Consider the following 10,712-nt stretch of genomic DNA (forward strand, 5'->3'; position numbering starts at 1 on the left):
CACGGTACATCCAAACCGTCATCGAACCCATCGTTCTACCATTCCTAGAGCGGCAAGGGAACTTGCTGTTCCAACAGGACAATGCACGTCCGCATGTATCCCGTGCCACCCAACGTGCTCTAGAAGGTGTAAGTCAACTACCATGGCCAGCAAGATCTCCGGATCTGTCCCCCATTGAGCATGTTTGGGACTGGATGAAGCGTCGTCTCACGCGGTCTGCACGTCCAGCACGAACGCTGGTCCAACTGAGGCGCCAGGTGGAAATGGCATAGCAAGCCGTTCCACAGGACTACATCCAGCATCTCTACGATCGTCTCCATGGGAGAATAGCAGCCTGCATTGCTGCGAAAGGTGGATATACACTGTACTAGTGCCGACATTGTGCATGCTCTGTTGCCTGTGTCTATGTGCCTGTGGTTCTGTCAGTGTGATCATGTGCTGTATCTGACCCCAGGAATGTGTCAATAAAGTTTCCCCTTCCTGGGACAATGAATTCACGGTGTTCTTATTTCAATTTCCAGGAGTGTATAAACAACTTTCGATGTGAATATTAATATTTATGTCAAATTGCAAGCAATATTATAACAAAATTGAAATGTAAGAAACATTGAAACTGTTGTAAGATGTTAAAGTTGTACTTGTGCGTCTGGTCCATACGTAGGCAATGTATTAGGATATGTTGAATGCAAAACCTCGGGTGAATACCCTGTCTGCAGGGGAGCGGTAAAAGGTGGATGGCAGGCGAGCGCGGGAAAATGCACACGGGCGCGGCACGGCATAACGGGCTCAGCAGTAGTAGTCGGAGTTGGGCATCGGCCTGAGAAACACGTTCTGGATCGAGGAGGCTCTCCTGGAAAACGTGATTTCGTTGAGCCTCGGATGTGCCGTTTCCGACGCCTATACAGCATGGCAGTATTCCATTGGCACTAAATGGAAAAATATTGCGACGCTATGAAGAAGTAAAGTGCCGATACATCAAGGGCCATAGCTGTGCTTGTATGTGTGCTCTGCGCCTCGTCATCTCGCCGCCCGCCAACCGCCACATCGATACGAACAGGTTAAAACTTTTAGTACTGTATTCGTGTGGACCAGTGTTACTTTTGTTCCTTACTGTTCAATAACAACTTAACTTTTACCAGAACTTTCCTATCATTTAATTATCCTAATCACTAACCTACACAGGGTCCTTTCCACATGTTGTGCAATCCAAGTGTCTCGAGATGAAGATTTAAAGTTTATGTTGATAATAATTACCTGCAGATCTATCTATGTTAGAATGATGTTTAAAGAACTTTGTTGTTAATGAATATATAGGTAAATAATATAGGTCTGACAAAGTTGGAAGATAATGTTGAAATTGGTTTAGTAATGAAGGCTAATTAATTTGAGACAAAAATAATGGTAGTTAAATGAGCAAGAAATAAGACAAAAAGAGTAGTAACTCATATATTGGAAATCTTGAGTGCTTAACGATTTCGATAATCAAAAATTTCAGTACAGTGATCATAACAGTTTCAGGGTCCCCCCCCCCCCCCTTTTTCTTTTCTATTCATTTAAATTCTGAAGTGTACTGAACTGATTTGACCAGCAAAGTTATAGTCAATATAAAATCAAAATTTATTAGTGTTTTACCTTTTTCAAAATTGATATTGTATGTGTGTTTCGAAAGTGCTATTTCTAGGGTAACCTATACCCGATTTTAATCAGATCAATAGACAGTACGAAGTTTGTAGTAAACATTATCGTGTATTGTTGTGTATTTATGGCTTGTCCATATCAGTACAGAAAGTGAAATTATTAGTTCAGTAAATTTTCTGGTTCTAAAATTTACCATAGTAATCAGTGTTATTACGTGTTGTTTTGTATGAACGTACATCAACTTGTACTGGGAAGAAACTCAGTTAATGCCTAATTAGGCTGGCGACCGTATTATTAACAATTTGGTAGCATCTGCTGGGTTGTTTCTTGTCCGTTCTAACGTGTAGTTGCACTTCAGACTTGCTTGACGTATCATTGTTGTTACTGAGTGGGTGAAAGTCTGATTTTGCCTCCATTCAGGTACACGCGGTCAACATATATACCAAAATCCTTTCTTATAAGGTGAAGCCCGTTAACTTACCATAGTACAGGCTTTAATAAGTATCGTGCGCAGTAGCGTAGTGTTACAACCTGAAGATGGCTGAATGGTTGTCAGTCGAAATATCGCGGTAAGATGTCGATGTCATCCGGCTGTAATCCTGAAATGTCATGGAACACTCATTACGGCGATAAAACGTCAAGTATGACAGTGGACAGTTTCTTCTAGCACCGTTCGCCAGTGAGATAAGACGCGAGCTATCACGCGTGCTATTTCATCGCATACACACTAAGGTGTGTCAAATCTTGGAGTCAAAACAACGTGTAATGATCCGCGCTAGTATGTTACCGCTGTATGAAAAAAATTTTCGTTTAGACTGCTTTGTAATCCACGCCCTCATCTTCACGAAGAGGCCTCGTGAGGTGCTTCACGAACCTTTATTTGCAGTTTTATTTTCACATCTGACCGTCGACGGCTAGCTAGCCACATTTTGCTCACTCAAGACCCAAAGCTTCCAACAGAAGAGGCAATGCATCCACACAGTTCACAACACTCTTACGCTCTTTCCAGTTTGTAAGTAGAGCTCAATAAAGATTATTCATCACATAATTGCCAAATAAAACTAACTTCAATATGCTCGTGGTATAGTTCTTTTTTAAAAGTAAGTTGGAGGTAAGAATCATATATGCTTGCACTTGCTCTTCCCACTCTTATCCCAGTCGTACTTCTGGTGACTTCCGCACCACAACATCTGGAAAATTATTTTATGATTTTCCTAATTTTGGAAATGTCCATTCTAATGACAGAGTTTACGTAGGATTTTTTCTGTGAGTGTGTTCCAGTTTGGTTTAAACTTCAACTTTCATAGCAAGTTCATTAAGCTCTTACTATAATTTCTTATCCGGTTTATTTCACGACTGTTGAACCCAGTATTCCATGGATATCCATTTTATGCATTGCTAAACGCGTATCAACTCAGCTTTCAGCTATCGTGCTACGGCGTACATCTTCTCATACTTTCCTATAAACAGGCCTTAGTTCGACTCCCCCTCGTTCTCCAGATCACACAGTGTTGTGTCTACGACAACAGTAAGTTCTGTTGACCTTGAGAAAGTACGCAGAAGCCACAGGCATCAATTTTTAAGTACTCCGGCACTCGCAAATGCACGATATGTACGCGTAAAAGTCTTGAGAATTGCGAAATACTCGTTTTTAGCAAGTTTTCGTCAGACTCTGAGTTAAGTCACGTCAAACTCACGGGATTGCGCCACGCTCAGATTCCGTCGCTGCCCCCATTCAGGGCGACCGTAGCGATGCCAGCGGTGGCTCTTTAAAAATTCGACGCACGTGGCAACAGGATTCACGTTCTTTCTTTCTTTTTTTTTTTTTTTTTATCGCGCGGTCCAGCCTCCCGCTTTTACGTCTTTCTTTTTTTTTTTTTTGTATCCCCTTTAATCGTGGCGCCAGGTTTTCGTGTACGGTTACCGCACTGGCCAAAGAAGTGGTCCCGATACGGATCGATTTTTATCGCGACGTGTCGAACAAAGTGCTGCACGTCATTACGACATTCGCGCGGTGTGTGCCACGTGGCAGCTGCCGGGCGCTCGTCACAGCCCATCTCTCAATAACCTGAAACCGCCCATTTCCTACTTTACAAGTAATTACGAAGGATGTGAAGTAGTGAAGCGAAAATGGGGCTTCCCACTTCTATTATATGCGAGTTAATATTAAGATAAGCCTAAATGCTTCCTTCTCTGAATACTACAGTTCATTTTTTATACATTGCCTGACAAAATAGTCAAGCAATCAGAATGGGAGGAGGAAAGGAAATGAAACTTCATGGTTGACACTGTATGTGATGGTACTGCAGTGATTATCGAATCATATTTACAGGGAATTCGGCAGAGCGAATCCATTTCAGATGGTTCAGATGGCTCTAAGCACTATGGGACTTAACATCTGTGGTCATCAGTCCCCTAGACTGAGAACTACTTAAACCTAACTAACCTAAGGACATCACACACATCCATGCCCGATGCAGGATTCGAACCTGCGACCGTAGCAGCAGCCGGTTCCGGACTGAAGCGCATAGAACCGCTTGACCACAGCGGCCGGCCGAACCCATTTATCAGTACGATGTTGCATCCACGCTGGTCTGAATGAATGCGCTTATTCAGTTGCGAAGAGTGTCGTGAAGGTGTCGCATCCTATCCTGAGACAAGCTGGCCAACACTGTTTAACCGGTCGTCGATAACCTGGTCGTTAGCTCTGGAACGGAATTGGCGTCTCAGTTGTCCCATATACACTATGTGATCAAAAGTATCCGGATACCTGGCTGAAAATGACTAACAAGTTCGTGGCGCCCTCCATCGGTAATACTGGAATTCAATATGGTGTTGGCCCACCCTTAGCCTTGATGACAGCTTCCACTCTCGCAGCCATACGCTCAGTCAGGTGCCGGTAGGTTTCTCGGGGAATGGCAGCCCATTCTTCACGGAGTGCTGCACTTAGGAAAGGTTTCGACGTCGGTCGGTGAGGCCTGGCACAAATTCGCCGTTCTAAAGCTGTTCTATGGGATTCAGGTCAGGACTCTCTGCAGGCCAGTCCATTACAGGGATGTTATGGTCGTGTAACCTCTCCGCCGCAGGCCGTGCACTATAAACAGGTGCTCGATCGTGTTGAAAGATGCAATCGCCATCTCCGAATTGCTCTTCGACAGTGGGAAGCAAGAAAGTGTTTAAAACATCAATGTAGGCCTGTGCTGTGATAGTGCTACGCAGAACAAGGGGTATAGACCCCCTCCATGAAAAACACGACCACACCAAAATGCCACCGTCTCCGAAATTTGCCCACATCTCGTGGTCGTGCGGTAGCGTTCTCGCTTCCCACGCTCGGGTTCCCGGGTTCGATTCCCGGCGGGGTCAGGGATTTTCTCTGCCTCGTGATGGCTGGGTGTTGTGTGCTGTCCTTAGGTTAGTTAGGTTTAAGTAGTTCTAAGTTCTAGGGGACTGATGACCATAGATGTTAAGTCCCATAGTGCTCAGAGCCATTTTTTTCTCCGAAATTTACTGTTGGCACTACACACGCTGGCAGACGACGTTCACCGGGCATTTGACAACCTACACCCTACCATCGTATCGTCCATCGTGTACCGTGATTCACCACTCCACACAACATTATTCCACTATTCAATCGTCCAATGTTTACGCTCCTTGCCCGTGCGGGGGAAGCCGTGCTGTTGAGGGCGCCTTGTCACGGTCCGCGAGGCTACCCCCTTCGGAGGCTCGAGTCCTCCCTCGGGCATGGGTGTGTGTGTGTTGTCCTTAGCGTAAGTTAGTTTAGTTAGCTTAAGTAGTGCGTAAACTTAGGGACCGATGACCTCAGCAGTTTGGTCCCATAAGACCTTACCACAAATTTCCAATTTACGCTCCTTACACCAAGTGCGGTGTCGTTTTGAATTTACCGGCGAGATGTGTGGCTTATGAGCAGCCGCTTGACCATAAAATCGACGTTTTCTCACCTCACGCCTAACTGGCATAGCACTTGCAGTGTATCTTGATGCAGTCTGGAATTCCTGTGTGATGGCCCGGATAGATGTCTGCCTATTAGTCATTTGGACCCTCTTCAACTGTCGACGGTCTCTGTCAATCAACAGACGAGGTCGGCCTGTACGCATTTGTGCTGTATGTATCCCTTTACGTTTCCACTTCGCTATCACATCGGAAACAGTGGACCTAGGGATGTTTAGGAGTGTGGAAATCTCGCGTACAGACGTATGACACAAGTGACACCGAGTCACCTGACCACGTTCGAAGTTCGTGAGTTTCACAGAGCGCCCCATTCTGCTATCTCACGATGTTTAATGACTACTGAGGCCGCTGATATGTAGTACCTGGCATTAGGTGGCAGCACAATGCATCTAAAATGAAAAACGTATGTTGATCACGTAGTGTATGTTCTGTTGGAGACACATATGGGGATCATGTTAGCCATTGGGGTACCACAGCATCACGCATACAGTTAATAGAGACACGGGACTTGTGTGGACGAACATTATCCTGTTGGAAAATCAGTCTACAACTCTCTCACACTGGAGCCAAGACATGAGGACTGAAAGCGCTCCTGACTTGCCTTTGTACCGTCAGAGTTACCTCAGTTACTGCCAGCCGTGACCTGAAGTCATACCTGATGGCCATCCACATCATAACGCCAGGAGTAACACCACTGTGCCTTTCCAAAACGCTGGAAGAGAGTAATCCGTTATCCCCAGGTCGTCACCGTGCTCGTCGGCGATGGTCATCCGGGATAGTGCAGAACCGCAATTCATCGCTGTTCACTAGAAGAGATGTGCTTGACAGTATCTAAGATGAAAAAGTGCTCATAGTTTTTAAGGTATGCGTTTTAGAATCCATGCTTAATCGACTTTTTTACTTCGATGGTTCCTGCTATGTCTCTGAATACTGACCATTCCTTCTGCGATACATTGTATATGACCCATGACTAGGGTTGATTTCACTTTTAGAGACAAATAACGTATCTCATTTCCAGGAGAGATAAAAAATAATATACCTGTATAAAAGTGCTATTTTCAAAATTTATGTATTTACTTAAATACGAGATTTTTGTACTTATGACATTAATATCAGTTGTAGTAATTGCTGCTACATTCTGATTCACGCTTACATAAATAAACATCACCTTTTGTAATTTAAATACGATTGAAGCTCGTCTCTCTCTTCCATTCAGGTTACACCTATCACCGATAATGCCCTTCGGGAAATACTGATATGACATGAACAGAAAGTATGCAACATACTACTTATTTTAATAATTCGGTGACTTTATCAGTTGATTATGGAGCACATTTTTTTCGCGGAAAATAGTTTGTCATCATCTGTCAATATTCCTTGGCTGCTTAACCAGCGCAGTATTCGCCTAGACGAGTGTCAAGAAACTGCGTAAAAATCAGACTCATACTGGCCAACAGAAGCAACAGAAACACTAGATTATGTGCATTGAAGGCGGAGGGGTTGAGGGAAAAGGAAAGTAAAGTAAAGGGACTATTGATATCAGCTGCATCAGGACTTTTTGCGGTATCAGTTGTGGCGATTGAAAATGTGTGTTGGACCGCGATTCGAACTCGGGATCTCCTTCTTACGAGGTAGTTGCGTTAACCACGTAAGTGTGCATGCACACTGAATGTGGTGGATTCATTGCCCGTCGAGACGAATCAGTTATATATCCGAAATAACAGACACCAGGCATTCATATAAAACGAAGCCCAGAGACTGGTTTTGCTTGAATAGAAAGAATCCAGTCCAACACCCCAACTACCGCAAACAGTATCGGTTTCTTCCATTCGGTTACTATGAAAGACTGGTTTCACTCGAAAGGAGTGTGTGAACACACAGTGTGCCAAATAAGTAATGATACGTTTTTTTCGGGGACATTTTCAAGAAACGCCCCAAATATGGTTACCACGTCACGGGCGCGCTAGATTGTGGTAAACAAGCAGACGCATCGCATCGATCGTGTCGGATGACTCAGCCAGTGCATGCACCACTGCCGTCAGAGCAACGTCGTGCAAGCGAGGGCAGTCAAACGTCGCAGCGGGGATCAAAGAGCTGTGATAACATTTTAATTTAAATTGGGGGGAAATGGCATCAGATGCTTAAAAAACACGTGATGTGTTTACGGGGACGACCGTCGTAGTCGTGCACAGGTGTTTCGCTGGTTTTCAGCGTTTAATAATGGTAGAGAATCCTTGGAAGATTAACCAAGCATCGGACGTCCTGTGTCTGCTCCGGTTGATGAAAATGTGGAAAAAAACGAGGGAGCTGTTGCCAGTATAGAAGGATTACCAGCACAATGCTTGCAGTGGAACTTGGTGTCGGTACGGAAACTGTCACGTCCATTTTAGAGAAAGACTTGCACGAGGGAAAAATTTGTTCACAGTTTGTGTCAGTTAGATTCTTCTAAATGACAATGCACCACCTCTCTGTGTCCTACCTGTGAAACAGTTTTCAGCCTGAGAACAGATATGTGCACTCGAAACCCATACTATTCTCCAGATTTTGGACCTGCAGACTTCTTTTCTACTTCTGATAATTAAATGAGCTTTAAAAGGGGAACATCAGTGACACTGTGACTGGAGAAGGTACATGATCACAACTTCCAGCGTTCTTTCAACAACTCATATGATCGATATACATGTTGTGTGGAGGTACAGGGTAATTATATTGAATCCATGAAACTGTGGAATTGAAATACAATGAAGCGACGAAAGTGATGGGTTATGTCCTAGTATCGTGCCGGACCTTCTTTCGCGCCGGCCGTTGTGGCCGAGCGGTTCTAGGCGCTACAGTCTGGAAACGCGTGACCGCTACGGTCACAGGTTCGAATCCTGCGTCGGGGATGGATGTGTGTGTGATGTCCTTAGGTTAGTTATATTTAGGTAGTTCTAAGTTCTAGGGGACTGATGACCTCAGATGTTACAGGGTGTTTCAAAAATGACCGGTATATTTGAAACGGCAATAAAAACTAAACGGGCAGCGATAGAAATACACCGTTTGTTGCAATATGCTTGGGACAACAGTACATTTTCAGGCAGACAAACTTTCGAAATTACAGTAGTTACAATTTTCAACAACAGATGGCGCTGCGGTCTGGGAAACTCTATAGTACGATATTTTCCACATATCCACCATGCGTAGCAATAATATGGCGTAGTCTCTGAATGAAATTACCCGAAACCTTTGACAACGTGTCTGGCGGAATGGCTTCACATGCAGATGAGATGTACTGCTACAGCTGTTCAATTGTTTCTGGATTCTGGCGGTACACCTGGTCTTTCAAGTGTCCCCACAGAAAGAAGTCACAGGGGTTCATGTCTGGCGAATAGGGAGGCCAATCCACGCCGCCTCCTGTATGTTTCGGATAGCCCAAAGCAATCACACGATCATCGAAATATTCATTCAGGAAATTAAAGACGTCGGCCGTGCTATGTGGCCGGGCACCATCTTGCATAAACCACGAGGTGTTCGCAGTGTCGTCTACGGCAGTTTGTACCGCCACAAATTCACGAAGAATGTCCAGATAGCGTGATGCAGTAATCGTTTCGGACCTGAAAAATGGGCCAATGATTCCTTTGGAAGAAATGGCGGCCCAGACCAGTACATTTTGAGGATGCAGGGACGATGGGACTGCAACATGGGGCTTTTCGGTTCCCCATATGCGCCAGTTCTGTTTATTGACGAAGCCGTCCAGGTAAAAATAAGCTCCGTCAGTAAACCAAATGCTGCCCACATGCATATCGCCGTCACCAATCCTGTGCACTATATCGTTAGCGAATGTCTCTCGTGCAGCAATGGTAGCGGCGCTGAGGGGTTGCCGCGTTTGAATTTTGTATGGATAGAGGTGTAAACTCTGGCGCACGAGACGATACGTGGACGTCGGCGTCATTTGGACCGCAGCTGCAACACGGCGAACCGAAACCCGAGGCCGCTGTCGGATCACCTGCTGCACTAGCTGCGCGTTGCCCTCTGTGGTTGCCGTACGCGGTCGCCCTACCTTTCCAGCACGTTCATCCGTCACGTTCCCAGTCCGTTGAAATTTTTCAAACAGATCCTTTATTGTATCGCTTTTCGGTCCTTTGGTTACATTAAACCTCCGTTGGAAACTTCGTCTTGTTGCAACAACACTGTGTTCTAGGCGGTGGAATTCCAACACCAGAAAAATCCTCTGTTCTAAGGAATAAACCATGTTGTCTACAGCACACTTGCACGTTGTGAACAGCACACGCTTACAGCAGAAAGACGACGTACAGAATGGCGCACCCACAGACTGCGTTGTCTTCTATATCTTTCACATCACTTGCAGCGTCATCTGTTGTTGAAAATTGTAACTACTGTAATTTCGAAAGTTTGTCCGCCTGAAAATGTACTGTTGTCCCAAGCATATTGCAACAAACGGTGTATTTCCATCGCTGCTCGTTTAGTTTTTATTGCCGTTTCAAATATACCGGTCATTTTTGAAACACCCTGTAAGTGCCATAGTGCTCAGAGCCATTTGAACCATTTTTTGAACCTTCTTTCGCCCGCCATAGAGCAGCAACTCGACGTGCAAGTCCCCTGCAGGAATACTGAACCATGCTGCCTCGATAGCCGTCCGTAATTGCGAAAGTGTAGCTGGTGGAGGATATTGTGCACGAACTTACCTCTCCACTATGTCCAGTAAATGTTCGACGGGATTCGTATCGGGCGATATGGATGGCTAAATCATTCGCGCAAATTGTCCAGAATGTTCTTCAAACAAAATCGCCAGCAATTGTGGCCCGGTGACATGGCGCATTGTCCTCAATAAAAATTCTATCGTTTTTTGGGTCCATCAATGACTCCAAGTAGCAGAACATAACCAGTTCCAGTCAACAATCGATTCAGTTGGACCAGAGGATGGAGACCACGCCATGTAAACACAGCCCACACCATTATGAGGCCGCCTCCATCTTGCACAGTGCCTTGATGACAACTTGCGTCCATGGCTGCTTGGGCTCCGCGCCCGCACTCGAAACCTACCATCATCTCTTACCAACTGAAATCGGGACTGGTCTCACCACGCCACGGTTTTCCAGTCGTCT

Source organism: Schistocerca americana, chromosome 5 (assembly GCF_021461395.2).
Source record: "Schistocerca americana isolate TAMUIC-IGC-003095 chromosome 5, iqSchAmer2.1, whole genome shotgun sequence".
Taxonomy (NCBI): domain Eukaryota; kingdom Metazoa; phylum Arthropoda; class Insecta; order Orthoptera; family Acrididae; genus Schistocerca; species Schistocerca americana.